The sequence below is a fragment of the Equus przewalskii genome, chromosome 3 (genome assembly GCF_037783145.1).
Source record: "Equus przewalskii isolate Varuska chromosome 3, EquPr2, whole genome shotgun sequence".
Lineage (NCBI taxonomy): Eukaryota > Metazoa > Chordata > Mammalia > Perissodactyla > Equidae > Equus > Equus przewalskii.
The window spans coordinates 87,636,657-87,656,173 of NC_091833.1; the positions used below are offsets into that span (position 1 = coordinate 87,636,657).

The window sequence follows — 19,517 nt, forward strand, 5'->3', positions numbered from 1 at the left end:
TCCACTGCAGTCAGGTTTTGTTCTGAAGCCATTATAGTGTCACTATTGTTACGATCATTCCAGGTACTACAGATCTTTGAATTAAGCATGGTCACTGCTGGGTCCTGTCAGGTGTATTTGGGACGGGTATTCCATGGAGATGCCTGAGGTGGGTTTAAAAGCCAGATGTTGATCTTTGACCTATTTAGTTAATACCGAGTCGTGGAACTAAAACCGTAGTTCTTAAACTTGAGTGTACATCAGAATCCCTGGAGAGCTTATTTTAAAAACAGGTTGCTGAGCCCCATCCCTGGAGTGTGAAGTGGGCCTAATAATTTGCATTTTTAGCAAGTTCCCAGATGCTTGCTGCTCCTGCTGCTGGTTCAGGGTCCACACTATGAGAACCACTGAACAAAGGCCTGTGGAAATAGTTTATGTATTAAAGTGAAAAATGGAGAAATAGGTGCTTCTTTGGGGAGAAGGGCAGCTTCGCTTCTGAAGCCTAGGGCCTACAACGGTGTCTGGCGCTAATAAGCACTCAATAAATATTGAATGGATAAAATGAATGAAGATAAATGAATAAAGACAAAAGTAAAATGTTTTAAGTGGAAAGTAAGTTTTAAAGGCAATTGGAAAGTAGTTGCCAAGGTCTACAGTAAGTAATATGATTTTGGTGCTGAGAGGTACTTTGAATAGAATATTTTGGAATGAGTCATAAAGTTTATATTTCATGCACTTCTTTCACACTAACCCATCGGTAAAATATCCTATTAGAAAAATATCGCAAATCTACGGTCTTAGCAAAGCTTACTAAAATTGTGGCAGCAAAAAAGGAAATAGCCCCTGGTGTGATTCATTCAGTGGAGGCATACGGCAAAAAAGAATTTCTTGAATTCCTGTCACAGGCACAGAGCGTGGACTTTTGATTCCAGCTCTCCTCCATGCCAGCTCTCTTGGCCAACCTTGGTTTCCTCATCTGCATGATAAGGAAGCTGGGTTAGGTAGATGATCTCTTTCAAGTTTTAAGAGTTCAGATTTCTAAAGCATTATCTCGAAACATTTCTCTAACCGGACTAACATAAATTATAAAAACCCTCCAGCAGAGCCCCCTAGTGGTCCTAACAGGAACCAACTATATATGTGGGTCATACAGTGAATTATTGGTATAATGTAAATCATGCAATGCTACATATGTGTATTGGTGCTAGTACAGTAAAAATGATTATTTCGAAGCGTGCCAAATTTTTTTGAATACTTTACATTTATAACCTTCATTCAGTTCCCAGCCTTAATCTTCGAACTTCAAAGAAACTTGCAACACTCAAATCACAGGGAAATTGCTAAGAAGGGTATGGTAATTTCTTTGGGGGAGACGAGTTTGGTAATTTTTAAATGCACATATTATTGGCCCTGAAATTCTACTTCTAGGGAGTCATTCTGCAGTCCTTCCAGAAAATGAGGCAACTGCATATTAACTGATATGAGATAATCCTCAAAATACATTTTAAGGGGAAAAAAGCACTATGCTAAATGCGATGTGGTATCCTGGATTGGACCCTAGAACTGAAAGGACATAAGCTAGCGAAATCTGAACAAGTTTTGAAATTTAGTTAACAGTATTGAACCAATGTTTGTTTCTTAGTTTTGACATGGTACTATGGTTGTGTAAGATGTTAACATTAGTAGAAGTGAGTGAAGAGTATATAAAAATCTCTGAAACTTTTCTGTAAATCTACAATTATTCCAAAAGAAAAAGTTTACTTTTAAAAAAGCACTATACAGTCCATAATGTGTATAGTATACCACCATATGTGTGAGGGAAGAAAGGAGTATGCTTGTGTAATAATGCTTGTGAATCCATAAAATATCACTGGAAAAATACATAAGAAACTGACAACAGTGATTATCTCTGAGAAAGCAACTTAAGTGCCTTGGAGAAGGCAAAGTGGGAGACTTTTCACCATGTATCCTGTTGTATATTTTACCTATTCAAAACTAAATTTTTAGGGGCTGGCCCGGTGGTGCAGCGGTTAAGTTTGCACGTTCCGCTTCAGTGGCCCGGGGTTCACTGGTTTGGATCCCGGGTGCAGACATAGCACTGTTAAGCAAGCCATGCTGTGGTAGGCATCCAACATGTAAAGTAGAGGAAGATGGGCATGGATGTTAGCTCAGGGCCAGTCTTCCTCAGCAAAAAGAGGAGGATGGCAGGACATGTTAGCTCAGGGCTAATCTTCCTCAAAAAAACCTAAATTTTTAAAAATGAGTTTCTAGTAATGCAGATTATAAGCTCTTGATTATTATGATCTAGTTCTGATTGATTGCTTACTTAATTAATTATTGAGTGCCTACTATGTGCCAGAAATGTTCTAGGCCCTGGTGGCATATCAGTGAACAAGAGACAAACTTTTGAAATTGTAGGCTTTACATTCTAGCAGGGATGGGGAGAATTCATCTCAAATATAGTCTGCAGACATCTAGGAGTCCCTGAGATGTTTCCAGAGGTCAGTCTGCAATGCCCAAACTATTATCATAATAAAACTAAGACATTATTTGCCTTTTTACTGTGTTGACCCTTGCACTGATGATGTAAAAGCTATAGTGGGCAAAAAAATTACTGTACTAGTAATAATTTTATTAATGCCACACACTCACTATTAAAAAATTCCAGTTCCGCTTTAAAATGTCTTTGATGAAGCAGTAGAAATTACTGATTTTATTAAACCTCAACTTTTGAGTATGTCTTCTTAATAGTCTGTGTGATGCATGGGAAGGATACATAAATAGCCTTCTGCTGCCTACCAAAGTACCTGGGAAAGCACTTGTCCAGTTGGTTGAGTTGTGAGCTGAACTAGCCACTTTTTTCATGGAACACCATTTTTACTTAATGATTGAGACAAACTATGTTTATTAAGGGTTGGCTATTTGGCAGACATTTTATCAAAAATGAACACGTGGGCCTGACACTTCAAGGAAAACAACTGGCAGAATTTGTTGCCAATGATAACATTCAAACTTGCAACTGAAAATTAGTTTTAGAAAACATATCTGCCACTGTAACTTGGCAACGTCCCAATACACTTAAAGGCGTTTCTGATTAAATTGGTGGTGATAACAGCAAATGTGATTGCTTGGAATTATACAATGAAATGTGTCAACATTTGGAAGACCTGCATAAATCTGTGAATCAATATTTTCCAAATGTACAGTACACGATGTTGCAAAATCACACATGGGTAAAACATCAACTCAAGGTGCAAGATAGACCAATGGATTTTAATGTAAAAGAATACAAAAAGTTCATTGATAACATTTTAGATTCCACATTGCAACTAAGCTTTACAAAACTACCATTTGTCTAGATTTAATGTAATATTAAAGAAGAATATCCACAATTATCTGAAAAAGTTATTAAAATATTCCTTCCCTTTCCATCTATGTTGAAGGCTGGATTTTCTTCATATACTTCAATAAAAACAACATATGCAACATGTTGAATGCAAAAGCATATACGAAAATCCAGCTGTGTTCTATTAAGTGAGGCATTAAAGAGATTTTGTTTTGGAAGATATATTTTCACTAAAGATATATTATTTATGTGAGCCTGTAATGAGCTTATTATAGTTATTTATTAATAAATGTTTCAATAATTTATCAGTTTTAATTTTTAACACAATGTTGTTTAACCCACATAAACAAATGCGCTTTGGAATCCTCAATATTTTTGAAGAGTATGAAGGAGTCCTGAGTATGTTTGAGCGTACAAGTACTGCTTAAACACGAGGATTAGATCGAAAAGTCACACACTTTCAGAATATATAATTTACATGAACATTATACATGTGAAGTTGTAAAATTGGTTTTAGATGATGGAGGAAAGTTAATCTGGTAACTCTTCTCTTGCCCCTAACAGAACAATGTGTTTGGATGTGCTGATTCACATTAAAAAAAATGCAGCAAGGCGTAATAGGGCTTTGCTGACCCCTGATAATAATTGCCAACGCTAGAAATGTGCAAGTCTTCCTTTTTGTAGCTCTTGCTGGTTATTATTACTGCTGTTCAGATTCAAATTTCCTGTTCTTCTGAATGCAGAGTGATTTTTTTTTTCTACAGCTCTTTCCTGACCTTGTGTTTTGCCTGCTTTGTGAGACTTTTTTCCTTTCTTTCTCTCACCACTGCCTATTCTACCTAAGCCTCTCATTTAACTCTCTTTTTGAAACACCCAGTTATAACTCTGAGATCATTCTGCCTTTTTTTTTTCTTTCACTGAGTTCTGCCCTTCCTATCTTGTTAACTCCTCTCCCCTACCTGCCCCAGCTGGGGTGAGAAGCTGGAGCAGCAAGAGTGGAAAGCAGCATTTAGATCCACAGCCGAACTTCTAAACTTAGCTCCAGGCCAGTGGGCACTACAGGATGGATTGTAATGCACACTATGTTATTCCAAATTTAGAGATTAGATCAGAACCCCCACCACTGTGGCTTTCAAAGTATCTGCAGCATGAGTGGAATGCTGGTTTTAACAGTACAGAATATATTTTCTTGTCTTAAATTACTGATTAGGTTCCTATCAGGTACAGAGGTTCTTTAGGTGGGAGTTCTTTAAGGAAAGGACCTCATAATCCCACTTTGTCCAAAGAATATGAAGCTACAAGTGGGACATGGCTATATGGCCTTCACACTTCACATTCACGACACAAGCCACCTTTCCGGTAGACTGCCCTCTGATGACCATCCCAATTGTTTTTGCTGGATTGGTTAATTCCTTTCTGACCTCTAAACCAGAGTCCTCTAATTTAGAGCCTAGAATCACTGGGGCCCCAATGCAAAGATCCCAATCCTTCAGAAGCTCCTCTTCAAAATCCTCTTCCTTTGGTCATCTCAAAGGCCATGAACTCATCAACATGGGAACTTTTCACTAACTAAAATCCACAACTAGCTTCTACCTACTCAACCCCTCAGTTATGTCAATTATTTATCATTTATTTAGAATACAGATTTTCCTAAATTATGTAAGCCTCATTAAGTCAGCCAGATAATCTTCATTTTGCTCCTCCAAATCCACTCTCCAACATTCTCTACTCTGTGCCTCTAGATACTGGAAGTATGATCCACAATGTTGTTTCTAATCAACAAGACTTCCTTACCTTCTGGATTCTAGTTGAGTGTGGCCGGTGGGAGGCACTGGCAGGAGATGAGGCTAAGGGTTAACAATGCAGTATTTCCCTACCAAAGGCTACACATCCTGTCCAATAGCTTTCCCCTTCAGCTGTAGCTACGGCTACTGCTGTAGCTCTTTCCGGATTCTGATAATCTTGTTCCCTTTACCCCCTCAAGCCTGGAGGTGCCAAGAGCTCCCTGCTGTTGTTAGTCTTTGTCAGCTTCCTTTAACTTTTTAAAAATAGTCTCCTCAACAAACTCTTCTAATTAACCACCTGCTTCCCTCCAAGACCCTGTCTGATACACCAAGGTACAACCATAATTTCTTACTCTCTTGGGTGTTGCTATTATTGAGGAAAATTACGACTCTGTCTCTACTGTTCTGCAGCTTCCTCATCAGGATTACTCAAGGAGCTCAGGGTTAACAACTTTCCCCACTAGAGTGAAGATCAAGCTCTGAAGGGCCACCTGAGAGTGACCACTGAAGACATTGCCCTATGAGGAGTAGGTAAATATTTTTCCCTTTCTTGGTGCTGCCGGGAGTGGAGATTCATGCCGACTTTCACGGCTCTATAGATGACCATTCAACTGTACTATCCTAAGGAATGGCTCCTTTCCAGGGTAACAATCTAGCTTTAAGTCCCTCTTCCCAGAGGCTTAGGGAAGAATATGCACAAGAAATTCCCCTGTGCTCTCTGAAGTGAGCCAGCACCATCACTTAGGCACTTTCAGGAGACCCTACAGAGGCCAGGCTTCTCAGGATAAGAGAGCTGTCACGAAAAGCATACTCCAAAGTAGCAGAAGACATACTCATCATACAAACATCTCAGCAAAAGCACTGTGATCAGAATTTGATGCAATTCTATTTTATCCTCCTTTTTATGATTTTGATTTATTCACAATAGTATGAATTCTTACACATCTTTAACCTATCAGCATAATATTTTCTTAAGTTAACATTAGGAAGGAGGCTAATTTTAAAGAAAAATAGTTTAAATAGCATTTGGTAATTTATTATTCCACAATTTTGTTTATTTGATTAGGGAAGGTACATCCTCATATTTCCCATCTGAAAAGTTCAGGAAAGCACTTAGATACTACAACAATTAGAGCTTAAGGATGTCTAGACTGGTATGTAAACTAAGCACACTTACTGCTAAATGGAATTATTATTATTATTATTTTAAATATTTTATTTTTTCCTTTTTCTCCCAAAGCCCCCTGGTACATAGTTGTGTATTTCTAGTTGTGGGTCCTTCTAGTTGTGTTATGTGGAATGTCACCTCAGCATGGCCTGATGAGCAGTGCCATGTCCGCGCCAAGGATTTGAACCGGCAAAAACCTGGGCTGCCAAAGCAGAGCATGCGAACTTAACCACTCAGCCATGGGGCCGGCCCCCTAAATAGAATTATTTTTTAAAAACAATGAAACCTTATTCACCACACTAGACAATTAGATTTTTAGATTTCTGTCTTTAATAAAACTGAGTACCAAGGCTTTCTGTACAGGCTCTCCCTAGGCTTCCTTACAACACCTCATCTCAAGCTTTCTATTTTTTTAAATTGTGTAAAATATGCATAACAAAATTTACCGTTTTAACCATTTTTAAGTGTACAGTTCAACGGCACTGGGCACATTCACTTTGTTGTGTAACCATCACCACCATTCACCTCTGGAACTTTTTCACCATCCCAAACTGAAACTATACCAACTAAATAATAACTCCCCATTTTTCCTCTCAGCCTCTGGTATCCACTATTCTGCTTTCTGTCTCTATGAATTTGACTATTCTAAGTACCTCCTATAAGTGGAATCATATGTTATTTGTCCTTTTGTGGCTGGCTTATTTCACTTATAATGTTTTCAAGGTTTATCCATGTTGTAGCATATATCAGAATTTCCTTTCTTTTTAAGACTGAATACTATTCCATTGTATGTATCCACATTTTGTTTATCCACTCATCACCCATCAATGGACACTTGGGTTGTTTTCATCTTTTGGCTACTGTGAATAATGCTGCTATGAACATGGGTGTGCAAATATCTCTTCAAGACCCTGCTTCAGGGGCTGGCCCGGTGGTGCAGCAGTTAGGTTCACACGTTCCACTTTGGCAGCCGGGGGTTCACAGATTCGAATCCTGGGTGTGGACCTATGCACTGCTTGTCAAGCCATGCTGTGGCAGGCGTCCCACATATAAAGTAGAGGAAGATGGGCACAGATGTTAGCTCAGGGTCAGTCTTCCTCAGCAAAATAGAAAAGGATTGGCGGTAGATATTAGCTCAGGGCTAATCTTCCTCAAAACAAAACAAAAAAAGTCCCTGCTTCAGTTCTTTAGAGTATATAACCAGAAGTGAAATTGCTGGATCACTTGTTAATTCCACGTTTAATTTTTTGAGGAACCACCATACCATTATCCACAGCAGCTGCACCATTTTACATTCCCACCAGTAGTGCACAAGGGTTCCAATTTCTCCACATCCTCTCCCACACTTGTCAACTTATTGCTTTTTTTTGATAATAACCATCCTAATGGGTGTGAGATGGTATCTCACTGTGGTTTTGATATGCATTTCCCTAATGATTATTGATGTTAAGCATCTTTTCATATGCTTATTGACCATTTCTGTATCTTCTATGGAGAAAAATCTATTCAAGTCCTTTGCTTATTTTTGAATCAGATTGTTTGTTTTGTTGTTGTTGAATTGTAGGAGGTTTTTTTTTTTTTTTAAAAAAAGTATGTCCTGGCTATTAATCCCTTATCAGCTGTATGATTTGAAAATATTTTCTCCCATTTTTTTGGTTACTTTTTCACTAGCCTGATAGTGTTTTCTGATGCAAAAAGTTTTTAATTTTGATGAAGTCCAATTAATTTTTCGTTGTTGTTGCCTGTGCTCTTAGCATTATATCTAAGAAATCATTGCCAAATCCAATGTCATGAAGATTTGCCCCCATGTTTTCTTCTAAGACTTTTATAGTTTTAGTTGTTATGTTTAGGTCTTTGATCCATTTTGAGTTAATTTTTGTATATGGTGTAAGAGAAGGGTCCCACTACATTCTTTTGCACATGGATATCTAGTTTTCCTAGCATCGTTCGTTGAAAAGATTGTCCTTTCCCCAATGAATAGTCTTGGCATCCTTGTAGAAAATCATTTGACCATATGTGTGAGGGATCATCTCAAGCTTTTAACCACAGAAGGTAATTCTTATCTTTCCCAGGCCAAGCTTTACATTGAAGAAAAGCCACTATTAATATCACCATTTATGGGTGTGCAAGTAACTATGTTAGATGCTAGGGCTACACAGGAATAAGATAGGGACTTTGTTCATGAAATGACCAATTTATTGGAGGACATAGAATGTTTCATTAAAAGACAAATACAAATAGAGGATAGCATATGATAATTTTAAAATAAGTCGCACAGAAATTTTATGTTTGGCAGTTCAGATGTTGTGTTTTAGGAATAGATTTTAAATATTAAGATACTAATTAGTATGTACAAAGATGTTCATAGCAGCATTATTCATAATAGTCAAAAAATGGAAATAGTGCCAATGTCCATCAACTGACGAATGGATAAACAATTTGTGGTATATCTATACAATTGAATATTATTCAGCAATTCAAAGAAAGTACTGACACGTGCTACAACATGGATGAAATTTAAAAACGTGCTAAGTGAAAGAAGTCACAAAGGGCCACATATTGTGTTATTCCATTTATATGAAATGCCGAGAATAGGGAAATCCACAAAAACTGAAAGTATTTACTGGTTGCCTAAGTCTAGGTGGGAGAGGAGGAAGAGAGGAGGGAGGAATGGAAAGTGATGGCTAATGGGCATGGGATTTCTTTTTGGGGTGATGAGAATGTTCTGAAACTGGTTGTACAACTCTGCGAGTACACTAAAAACCGTGGAGTTGTACACATTAAATGGGTGAATTGTATGGTATGTAAATTGTGTCTCAATAAAGGTATTATTTAAAAAATAAATAAAAATAGACAGCCTCACCAGCCCCATCACTCCTAAAAAAAAGTGAGTTTTATTGTACGTGAACTACATCTCAGTAAAGCCGTCATTAAAAAAGAAAGAAAAGAAAAGATACCAATCATTAATCCAGAAGGAACTATTGTTTGGGGCAGACATCTTGTTTCTCCTAGGTTTATAGAATCCTATCTGAAGCCATGCAAAACAGTATGATTTTTTAATATCTGAGGCAACAGTGAATTAGTGAAAGTTTTAAATTAGGGTTGTTATATATTGAAATTGTGTTTTAGGAAGATTAATACTGGCAGCTTTCAGTAGGCTGGACTGAAATGAAGAGAGACTGGAAGAGGGAAGCTACCTGGGTAGCTGTTAAAATATTCTAGAACAGTGGTTCCTAACAGTGGTATCCAACAGCATCAGCATCACCTAGGAGCTTGTTAGATGCAAATTCTTGGTTCTCACCCCAAACCTACTGAATCAAAACCCTGAACTGGGGTCCAGCAATCTTTGTTTTAATAAATCCTCCCTGTGATTCTGATGCAGGAGAACATAGGAGAACCATTGCTCTAGGAGAAAACAATGTGTATCTGAAAGAGGATGGTAATGATGGGACTGGAGAAAAGCTTACACGTGTAGGGAAAATATTTCCAGCAAACAATTTGGATTTAAAAGATGAGAGGAAGGAAGGAAGCAAAGAAAACTCAGATTTCCTTTAGTGTCATTAACAGAAATAGGACCAGCCTGGTGGCACAGCAGTTAAGTTTGCACGTTCTGCTTCAGTGGCCCAGGGTTCACAGGCCCAGATCCCGGGTGTGTATCTATGCACCACTTATCAAGCCATGCTGTGGCAGGCATCTCATGTATAAAATAGAGAAAGATGAGCACGGGTGTTAGCTCAGGACCAATCTTCCTCAGCAAAAATAGGAGGATTGGTGGCAGATATTAGCTCAGGGCTAATCTTCCTCAAAAAAAATGTTACTATAAACAGAAATAGGGAAAATAGGAAGAGGTTCAGGTATAGAAAGAAAGATATTGAGTTCAATTTTTTACATTCTAAGCTGATTTATGAAGCAGACACTATTAATTGCCTACCCAAATCCATTGCCCTCACCTGCCCCACCCTCCTTCTTAGCAGAATCCCTTTTGTACTCATCCTCCATGTGGCCATGTAGCCAAGGGAGTCTGGGGCCCTCCCCAAACCCAAAAGGTGACTCTTGATTGGCCTAATAATCATGGTTGTCTTAAGTAGGTTAGGCATAAGCATGTGCCATAATTCTGGCCAGTGAGCAATGAGGGACATCTGCTGGGGGTCTGAGATGGAAGAAGGGGAATCCTTTGAAAGGACACAAAGCAAGATCGTTCCCTTTTTCCTGCCTCTGAATATCACTGAGCTGGAACTGCAGCAGCCATCTATCTTATGGCAGGGAGGGTACTATTTAACAGTGTAATGGAAGTTCTAAATAGTTCAAAATCCCGAGAAAAAAGGGGAACATTTTCAGTGCTCACTTTGTGTTAGGCATACTTCTAGGTGCTTTACACATATGATTAAGTTATTAAAATGTAAATTAACTCTTTTAATCTCACAACAATCTCATTTTGCAGATGAGGAAATTGAAACATGGCAAGTAACTTGTCCAACACAAAGTTAAATACGAGGAAATGAAAGAGACAAGATTCTCACAGGTCTTTTGACTCCAGAGCCTACACCCTTAACATCAATGTTCAAATTACAAAGATCAGAAAATAGGGGCCAAAATTACAATCATTTGTGGATGCTATGACTATTTACAAAAGAGAGAAAAAATATTAACTGAAAAATTTTTGGAAATATTCAGTTCAGTGAGGTAGCTGATTACAAGGAGATTATATAAAATAACTGTTCCTTCACCAAAAAATAACCAATTAGAAAGTATAGTAGGATTTGTCAATTATACCTCAATAAAGCTGAAAAAAATTGGCTTTCTAAAAGAAAAAGAGAGTATAGTAGGTAAAAAATTCTGTTCACATAGCAGTCTATTCAGGAAAAATTATCCAAAACCTCGAAATAAAGCAAAAAGATGATTACATGGCCTTTTAATATACTAAAGCTTTTGTGTGTGTGTGTGTGAGGAAGATTGGCCCTAAGCTAACATCTATGTCAATCTTCCTCTGTTTTATGTGGGACGCTGCCACAACGTGGCTTGATGAGCAGCGCTAGGTCTGCACCCAGGATCCAAATCTGGGAACCCGGGCTGCCAAAGCGGAGGATGCAAACTTAACCACTATGCTACCAGGCCAGCCCCACTAAAGCATTTTTTAAAAGTTAATGCTTTGTTTTTTAGAGCAGCTTTAGGTTTACAGAAAATTGAGTAAATGGTACAGAGAGTTCCCATATACCCTGTCCCTGCCCCTCACAGTTTCTACTATTAACATCTTGCATTAGTGTGGCACATTTGTTATCACTGATGAACCAATATTGATACATTATTATTAACTAAAGTCCACAGTTTACATTAGAGTTCACTCTTTGTGTATAGTTCTATGAGTTTTGTCAAATGCATAATTTCGTGTATCCACCATTACGATATCATACAGAATAGTTTCGCTGACCTAAAAAATCCTGTGCTCAACCTATTCACCCCTCCTCCACCCCCTCCTACTCTCTCTGGCAACCACTGGTCTTTTTAACTGTCTCCTTTTTACTGTTTCCAGGTTGTCATATAATTGGAATCATACAGTATGTAGGCTTTTCAGACTGGCTTCCTTCACTTAGCAGTATGCATTTAAGATTCTTCTATGTCTCTTCCTGGCTTAATAGCTATTTCTTTTTTTTTTTTTTAATTTATTTTTCTTCACTACTTCTTTTTTTTTTTGAGGAACATGAGCCCTGAGCTAACTACTGCCAATCCTTCTCTTTTTGCTTAGGAAGACCGGCCCTGAGCTAACATCCATGCCCATCTTCCTCTACTCTATACGTGGGACGCCTACCACAGCATGGCTTTTGCCAAGTGGTGCCATGTCCACACCCAGGATCCGAACCGGTGAACCCCAGGCAGCCGAGAATCAGAACGTGGAAACTTAACTGCTGGGCCACTGGGCTGGCCCCCCACACTGTCTTGATTATTGTAGTTTTATAGTACATCTTGAAGTCAGCTAGTGTCAATCCTCCAACTTTGCTCTTTTTCAGTATTGTGTTAGCTATTCTGTGCTAGAGCTTTTTATTAAGAGCATTTTTTAATAACCTGCCCAAAGATCTTCTGACTCAGAAATTGTAATTCTGACCAATAATCGATTAGGGATCAGATGTTTTCCAATCCTATGACAGTTGGATTTAATTTATAGAAATGAATAGGATGCAATGATATATTTTTCTTTCTGTTGGAAGTGAGGATAAGCCCAAAGGTTATATTTTATAGTCCCTTAGGACACTGACCAGTTTTGTATCTCATTTAGCAATCTTATTTCAGCATTCCTTTCCCACTAACTATATACTTCTAGTTCTCCTTTTCCAAAGGAGCTCAGAATTTTACTGATTTTTCTCATTAATGAATTAAATAAAGCTTTGACATGAATTCACTATCTGTGTATAAAATAGTTTTAAAAATCAATTTAAGAATTATGTTTTCACAAAGTAAAACTAAAATAATTATCTAGCAATAAACATTACAATTATATAGCACATAAATCTTTTAAAAAGCATAAAACTTTACTGAGAACACTTGAATTAAAAGACACATTTCTGTACTGGAAGACTCAAATGGTAAAGATTTCCAAATGTCCTCAAAATAACATAAATTTAATGCTATTCCAACTAAAATTCCAAGGGGATTTTTTTTTTGCAACCAAACCATTTCATTCTAAATCTAAGAATATTTTGAAAAAGAAAGACACTAAGATATTAAAGTGTTTTAAAGCTATTAAGAATCAAACCAATTTTCTGAACAGACAGTATAGCCAGAATAGACCACCTCAACCATTTATAAAGATTTTGTATGTGATAAATGTGGCATTTCAAATTAGTAGAGAAATAATGAATTGTTTAATGAGCAGTGTTAGAATAATTTGGGGAAAACAATCTCATCTTCTACTCCTCCACATACACCATGCACAACAGCTATGTCATTCTATTTACTGCTTCTCAAGCAAGAGATGCTATCTATTTTCTTTTCTTTTCTTTTCTTTTTTGGTGAGGAAGACTGGCCCTGTACTAACATCTGTTGTCAATCTTCCTCTTTTTGCTTGAGGAAGATTGTCACTGAGCTAACGTCTGTGGCAGTCTTCTTCTATTTTGTATGTGGGATGCCACCACAGCGTGGCTTGATGAGCAGTGTGTAGTTCCATGCCTGGGATCTGAACTCATGAACCCCAAGCTGCCGAAGCAGAGCATGTGAACTTAACCACTCTGCCACTGGGCCAGCCCCTGATGCTATCTATTTTCATGCTTCCTTGACTTTGCATATGCTGTCCTCTCTGCCTAGAGTTCCTTCCCCGTCTCATCCACTTACTGAAATCCCATTCTTCAAGAGCCAAATTAAACATCTGTGAAATTTTCCTTCCTTCTTCAAACAGACTTATACCCTCTTTTGTGCAGCCAGTCACTATGTCTACCACTTATATCTACTATTGTACTCGTGACGTTCTATTATGATAATTTATTTATATTTTTATACTCTTTACTAGACTGTGAGCATCTTATGGCCAGGGATCATGTCTTCTCAATGTTGTATCTTCATATCTAGTACAACATGCTTCATAATGGGTACCCAAGAAATACTTTTTAAATTAATGAATGAAATGAAATGTGACAGTACTTTGACTAAAATGAAGTGATGAATAAATAGATGGCTGTCATAAGCCCAGATGGTGGTCATGAGCTTAGGCTCTGACAGCAGATTGCCTCAGTTTGAATCTCATCTCCTCACTTACTAGCTGTGTGATCTTGGGCAAATGACTTAACCTCTCTGTACTTCACTTTCTCCATATGAAACGGCTATAATAATAGTTACCTCATAGGATTGTTATGAGGATTTTAAAAGTTACCTCATAGGATTGTTATGAGGATTTTAAAAGTTAGTATAGGCTTTTACTTCCAGGAAGAAACGGAATAGATGTAGTTTTCATTGTTCCTTCCACTAAGTGCATCTAAAATCCCTGGATATTCTATATAAAATAAAATACAAGAAGACTCTGAAAAGTGGAGAGGAGGAAGCAGACAAGCTAATGATGTCAGGACCCAAGGAATAAGTGATGGCAAGTTCCTAGGTTTTCTTTTCACTGTGTATATTCCACACTGGTTACTGGAGAAGCCAGAAACCTGGAAATACCAATGGACACAGATTAAAAAAATAATGCCCCTAAGAAAAGCCTTCTGTCTTTAGCCAAAGAACCAGGAAAGGATTAGTCTAGCAAGACAGAAAACCTTTAAACAATAACTGCTCTACTCTAGGCAAACATCACAGAAAATAACCGTGGCTCCACCCACACAATCACCAGTGGGGAGCCTAGGCTTCTACTCTTTCCAGGCTGGAATGAGTCATCTCAATCCTTCTGCCAGGGTAAGTGTCAGAGAAGGCTGATGGAGAGCCATGACTTTCATCTCTGCTTGGTAGTAAACAGTACCGAATCCTCCATGCTATCAGTGGAGATCAAATGAGGAACCTGGACTTCCATCTCCACCCATAGAACACCTCCTCCTCCTTGCTGAGTGGTGTCAGAGGAGGCCTAGTAGAGAGCCAGGACTTTCATCCCCTCTCAGGAGCAACAATGCCATATATGCCTCCATGGTGTCAGCAGAGGCCCCATAGGGAGCCAGAACTCCCGCCTCCACTTGACAGGAGTGAAATGCCCCTTCTCCTACCCAGGGTATCACAGAGGAGAACCAAGACTTCCACCCCTGCCTGGCAGTAATGAGGTAGCATCCCCCTTTACCCACCAGAGCCATGTCAGAGGAGGCCTGCTAAAACACAAGATCTAAAGACTTATGAGCCTTATAATACCCAAGATGTCCAGGTTTCAATAAAATATCACTAACCGTATCAAAACCCAGGAAGATCTCAAAGTGAATGAGAAAAAGACAATTAACAGATGCCAACAACAAGATGACACAGATGTTAGAATTATTTGACAAGGATTTTAAAGCAGCCATCATAAATATGTTTCTACAAGCAATTATGAGGATGCTTTGAAACCAATGAAAAAATAGGAAGTTTCAGCAAGAAATAGAAAGTCTTAGAAAAGAAATAGGATATGTCATCAAGAATCAAATGGGAATTTAGAACTAAAAAATGCAGTGACCAAAATAAAAATCTTAATGGATGAGCTCAACAGAAGAATGGAGAGTACAGAAGAAAGAATCTGTGAACTTGAAGATAGAAGAATAGAAACGATCCAGTCTGAACAAACAAGAAAAAATGGATTTAAAAAAATAGCAGAATCTTGAGGACCTATGGGACTATCATCATCAGAGTCCTGGAAGGAGAGGAGGAAGACAGAAGGGCTGAAAAAGTATTTGAAGAAATAATGGCTGAAATTTTCCCAAATTTGGCAAAAACCATAAACACACAGTTTCAAGAAGCTGACTGAGCTCCAAACAGGCTAAACATAAAGAAATCCACGTCAAGGCACATCATAGCCAAACTTCTGAAAACTGAAGACAAAGAAAAATCTTGAAAACAGTCAGAGAGAAATGAAACATTACATATAGGGAAAAAACAATTAGAAGAGTAGCAGATTTCTCATCAGAAACTGCAGAAGCCAGAAGGAAGTGGCACACTTTTGAAGTATTGAAAGAAAAGAACGGTCAATCCAGAATTGTATATCCAGAGACAATATCCTTCAGAAATGAAAGATCAATAAACACATTCTCAGATGAAGGAAGACTAGGAGAATATGACTCCAAATTCACCAAATTAGGCCTACCCTAAAAGAATGACCAAAGGGAGTTCTCCTCTAAACAGAAAGGAAATGATAAAAGAAAGAATCTTGGAACATCAGGAAGGAAGAAAACATGAAAAGAGCAAAAATGTAGGTAAATATAATAGACTTTTCTTGTCTTGGGTTTTCTAAGTTATGTGTTTGACAGTTGAAACAAAAATTATAACATCGTCTAATGTGGTTCTCCATGTATGTAGAAGAAATATTTAAGGCAGTTATATTATAAATGCGAGAGGGTAAAGGAACATAAGGGAGGTAAGGTAAAATGTCAACACCAATAAATTTGATTGTAGTGGTGGTTACACAAATCTACATATGTGAGCAAATCACATAGAACTATACACATGAATTATATTGATGTCAAATTCCTGGTTTTGTTATTGTACTATAATTATGTAAGAGGTAACCATTGGATGAAGGGTATGTGGAACCTCTTTGTAATATTTTTGCAAATTCCTGTGAGTCTATAATTATTTCAAAATTAAAAGTTATTAAAAAGTTAACATATATAAAGCACTTAGAATAGTTCCTGTTACACAGTAAGTACTATAACTGTGTTAGCTACCATTATTAAGTAACATTTGCAAGCATATTATTAGTCAAGCATCCTTAGGCCAAACCATGGAAAATTATATTTGCCATGGTCATTTCTTCAGTTCTATTATTTAACTTTAGGTGAGTTTCTTAAACTACTCTGAACTTTGGTTTCTGTACTTTTGGGTAAGGATTAAAGGAGATAGCAGACTTGAAACAGCTTAGTACAGAATCTGACACATAGTAGACATTCCACAAAGCTTAGCTCCTATGCTGTTTCCCTAAGTCATCACCCCAGGCTGGCTTTCCCATCTAAATCAAGTAACCAGTTCTAAATCCTACTTCCCTCGGAACCAAAGTCTCTTTGTGTGGACATCAAAATTCTGTTTTGCTTAAAATAATTTGAATTGAGTTTACATCATTTACAACCAAATATACCTCTCATATCTAAAGTGACAGTTAGTTAATCTGCTAAGCTAAATAACATAGGTAGTGGCCTCGAGTTAAATAATTGAAATAGAATTTCATGGCCAGAAGTTCTTTTAGAATTAATTTAGTCCAAACTTCCCTCCCCACCTCTCTGGAATTTTAAGATGAAGAAGCTCCCAAAAAGTTCACCAACTTGCTAAAGTCATGTAGCAAATTAGTGTTGGAACCAAGACTAGAACCTGGGATCTTGAGGCTATGCCCCTACTACCCTATGCTGTAGAGAAATGGGAACATAAATCAAAACCAGACACCTCTCTCTCTGAGTTCTATTTCTAGTTGTTGTGATTGCTGTCTAACTTTCAGACAACAGTGAATGCTTATTTTGAGCTTGTAGTCAAGAAGATGTTTCAGTTTTTTTTCACTTGAAATACAAGTAAATTCAAGTCTCACCATTCTGTTTTTGAGCAGCAGTTATTTTTTTAAGCACACATACTCAGTTTTACATTAACTCAAATTACTTTTTGGATCAGCCTTTTTAGATCTTCTGGAATCTTCATTTTGACATTCAGCTTATCACCTATTAATCACTCCACATTTTGTATTATCTGCAAATTTGATAAGCATGCTTCCAATATGCTCATTCATGTTAAGTGACTCATGAAAATGTTTAACAGGATATGGCCAGAGGCCTGTGACAAACTGCTAGATTTCTATTTCACCTTTGTATAAATCGTTTCAACTTTTAACAAACTGTACTATCATCCAATCCGCCTTGTCCATGAAGATTTGTCAAATGCCTCAAAAAAAGGATATGCAAGGTCTACACCATTTTTTTGATCTACCATAGTAGTAAGAGTAGTGATGAATAATAATGGCTACTACTTATTGAGTGACCAAAACTTTTTCACGCTGTTTCATATTATCATATGAAAAATATGAATATCACATGAAAAATTATCATATCAAAAATAATATTCATATTATTTTTAATTTAGTCCTTTCAAAAACTCTCTGAGGTAGGTGTTATTATTTTAATTATTGCCATAGTAGAAAAATTCGGGCTCCCTAGGGCATACATGAGTGTAGTCTGGTTTTAGCTAACCACATATTTATTTTTCTAAATATTGTTGTTTTACTGGCTGGTGGAAAAGCAGAAGAATGCCTGGAGAAGCTGTGGGGAAAGTGGTGGGGGTTTTTTTTGTTTGTTTGTTTTGTTTTTTTGAGGAAGTGAGAGGTGAAGGAGATGACGCAGATTCCCTAGGGGAGGAATTTTAGGCAAGAGCCAGGTTAGATAAGAGGATTTTTATGAAGTTTTTGTTGTGTCGTGTATAACATAGTCCCCATTATTTCTCAATGACTTCAAAGTTTGAATTGTTGGTGTTTTGTAATAAGCCCACGTGTGTGAGATTGATCTCAAGGAAGGCCCTGGGTAAGAGCAGAGCTGGCCCAATGAAGCTCCATCACATTTGGGTTACATCACAGGCTCCGAGAAGTCAAGTGTCCAAGTCTCACCTCTAGTAAGTGGTGGAGCTGGGATTAGAATTCAGCCTCCTCCCACTCCAAGGCCCGCTCTCTTCCCTTGCGTGACGCTGCAGGGGTCAAACCAGGGAGAGTAGGAACCCTATCAGAAAGGAGGAATGCCTCATTTAGATCCATTTATTTTTTAGTGAATTCATGCTGTGCCTTGTTTTCGCCACTTTTCTAAAGATTCACAAGCCATTTGTCTAATTATCCATTCCAGAATTTTGCCAAGGAAAAATGTGCTTACAGGCTTGCAGTTTCTTCTTTTAGAAAACGAGGACATTTGTCCATCTCCAGGCTTCTGGCACCTCTTCTGTTCCCAACAAAGTTACCACCACGTTTCAAACTCTTTCAGTAAACCAGACAGGTGAAGTTGTGTTAAGGACCTGGACGCTGTTTTACGTCTTTACTGCCTTGGACTTAAATTCTCTCTTTCTTTTGTAGGTCCTACTCTTTCTAATTTGAGGATAATTCTTGGTGATGGAAAATGGAAGCAAAGTGGGAGCTGATGAATTCTGCTTTTTTCTCTGTCATCTGTTGTCACTACACCTTCTGTTCCCTGTTCTTCTTGCTCAGAACATCAACTTTCCTGACATTACCTTTATCTATCAGTGCTATTAAACACTATGATTACAAGTTAGTATTTTTGGATTAATTTATTAAAATATATCATAGAGAATTTAGTACAAAACCTTGCTTTTAAAAATATTTTACCTATTCCAAAGAATTTTTATAGCTGGCTGTTCTCTTATGTAACAAATAATAACTACAAAGTACCCTATTTACAAGATTTCCTCTAAAATATAGAGTTTCAGACAGTAATTCAACAACTTTATTGTTAAAATGGAGGCCTTTTTTCCCAGTTTTATTGAGTTATAATTGACATATAACATGGGTAAGTTTAAGGGGTACAAATGTGATGATTTGATACATTTATATATTGCAAAATGATTACCACCTCCATCCAGTCACATAATTACCATTTCTTTTTTGTGATAAGAACTC

At 37.6% G+C, this 19,517-nt stretch overlaps 1 long non-coding RNA gene across 1 annotated transcript; it reads left to right on the forward strand.

The window, feature by feature from the left end:
- Positions 1-52: 52 nt before the first annotated feature.
- Positions 53-19,152, forward strand: LOC139082603 (uncharacterized). The gene is made up of 3 exons (XR_011538800.1): positions 53-148; positions 5,521-5,640; positions 18,957-19,152. It is a non-coding gene; the product is annotated as an uncharacterized lncRNA (long non-coding RNA).
- The last annotated feature ends 365 nt before the right edge of the window (positions 19,153-19,517 follow it).